General features: G+C 39.4%; 1 long non-coding RNA gene across 1 annotated transcript in view; it reads right to left on the bottom strand.

Moving 5' to 3' along the window:
• The window catches only part of LOC308083144, a 4,710-nt gene extending 2,646 nt beyond the window's left edge, over window positions 1-2,064 (bottom strand). Inside the window, exon 1 of the long non-coding RNA XR_013932973.1 lies at window positions 1,957-2,064. This is a non-coding gene — a long non-coding RNA (uncharacterized lncRNA). The remainder of the gene's footprint in view (window positions 1-1,956) is intronic.
• Between the last annotated feature and the right edge of the window lie 200 nt (window positions 2,065-2,264).

The raw sequence follows: 2,264 nt of genomic DNA, 5'->3' as shown, positions 1-2,264 counted from the left end.
GGTTTTTGATATTTGATATTTTGTTATTCCACATTCTGAAGTATCCCAGTAGCGGCTGGTGGTGTTTTTGGGTGGGTGGGGGCTATAAGACATCCATTATACTATATGATACCCATAGTTCTCACCCTGCAGCAACAGCATCACATTCCAGATAGCTTAAGTTACAGTAATGAAACTACTGTAGGCCTATCTATACTTTGTTATAGGAAATGCTCCACAACAACACAAGTACCGACGTAACCCACAACAAAACAGAGCTTCCACTGCTCCAGTCGAACGTTGTTTGTATGTTGCAGATAGCTGCTCTTATATCATGATTATTGGTGGTGGTGGCAATACTAATAATTTGACCCTGGAATGCATCAAACTCCTGTGCCACACAATATTAGCATGCACTTTATAACAAAATAAGACCAGAAACCAGACAATTCATTAAAAGGTTAGATTATTTAAGTCTGCTTGAGGTGTAATGCAGCTTTTATCACTGCTTTTAAAGCTACACACACACACAGCCCTCTGTCTGTCTGTCTGTCTGTCTGTCTGTCTGTCTGTCTGTCTGTCTGTCTGTCTGTCTGTCTGTCACGCGCGCACACACACACACACACACACACACACACACACACACACACACACACACACACACACACACACACACACACACACACACACACACACACACACACACGGTGCAGGTGTGCTCCGTTGTATCAGTGAGTAAACAACATGCTGACGCTGAACCCTGGGGTTGAATGTTTCAAATCATCAATGAGTGGGGCTTGATGGCGGTGTGGCGAGGATGAGCAGACTGCTAAACATATCATGGGGGGGGGGGGGGCGGGGGGGGGCGGGGGTACAGCGCGGAAAAACAATGCTAGATGTGAGGGCCCTAACATCTAGTAAAATGAATCAGACAGTTTTATGTGTCACGTTACAGGTTTACAGCAGCAGTGTTAGTTTTGACTGAAAAGTTTAAATCTAGTTTTAGTTGATTAAATCTACAGTTGATTTAGTCGACTAAAATAGATTTTTGACTGGCCTTGATGGCGTCGAAATGCCTGATTTATACTTGCATAAATAGCCGATCTACAAGCTCACAACGCGAGAGCTTGTAGATCGGCTATTTTCCGAGCATGCCATGGGCAGCCAAGCATAACATGACTTGTCTTAGTTCTACTGGATCTCTTCTCCACTTAAAGTCCCTCCATAACATGTGAGTCTAGTTTTTATCCAGCTGCTCTCAGGCTGCTGAACAAAACCTAAGACTCTCTCCTATGCTTAATTGATTTGTACTATTCTGATGCACTTTTAATGTGTTTAGGACTTCCATTGGGACTTCTAAGCAACATGATACTGGCTGGCATGCACTATACTGAATGCACTGCATGTGATTTAGGACCTGATGCAGATTTTAAAATGCTGCTGTCTTTTTGTGCTCATCTTGTTTTTCCCTTTGCTTATTATTTTCTTTTGCTCCTTGAGCGGCAACATCATCGCCAGTCAAAGTCCGTTTTAAATCGCTTCTGAAAACACCTCTATATGTTAAGTGTTCTTCTTCAGGTAATTTTCCCATTACAGCTCTAATTTAATAACGTCTTTTATCTGTTTGACTATTAAGGATTTTGCTTTGTTGATTGCTCTTTTTAACATGTTCTGCAAAAACCCTTTGAAACTTTGTTTGGAAAAGCGTTTAACAAATGAAGTCGTTATCATCATTATTGTGACAATCACATCTATTATTGTTTATAATAATAATTAATAATTAATAATTAATAATAATTAATACTTAATCATATACTCATATAACTCAATACTAATCATAATAAATATTATGATTTAGATTAAAAGGTATATGTCTCAAAATGTGCATGGAAATAAGACAGAAAGAAAGATAAATGAAAATAAAATAAAAATCTTTTGAAACCCCAAAATATGAAAGTATTAATACAAATCACTAACCTTTGGTGACGAGCGTAATCCAAGGGATAAGTATTGCCGTGAGCAGATGCATTGTGTTGGCCTGAAAAGTTGATCTACTCTCGTTTCCCTGTCTGAGGTTCAGACGTGGGTCTGCGTGGGTTAACCAGGGTTACAGCTTCTAATACTGTACGTCTGTGAAGGAGGCGTGGCGTCTGGATGGGAGTCAGTGTGGTAATATGCATAACTAAAGATGACATTTGTCCAGTGGTGTAAAGTACATTTACTCAAGTTCTGTACGTAAGTACAATATAGGTTTTTTTTTTTTTACTTAACTGGAGTAATTTTCT

The sequence above is a fragment of the Gymnoscopelus braueri genome, assembly GCF_963280865.1.
Source record: "Gymnoscopelus braueri genome assembly, chromosome: 4".
NCBI classification, from domain to species: Eukaryota; Metazoa; Chordata; class Actinopteri; order Myctophiformes; family Myctophidae; genus Gymnoscopelus; species Gymnoscopelus braueri.
The sequence above is the reverse complement of the archived record's forward strand: the minus strand, read 5'-3'. Positions and strand labels throughout refer to the sequence as shown.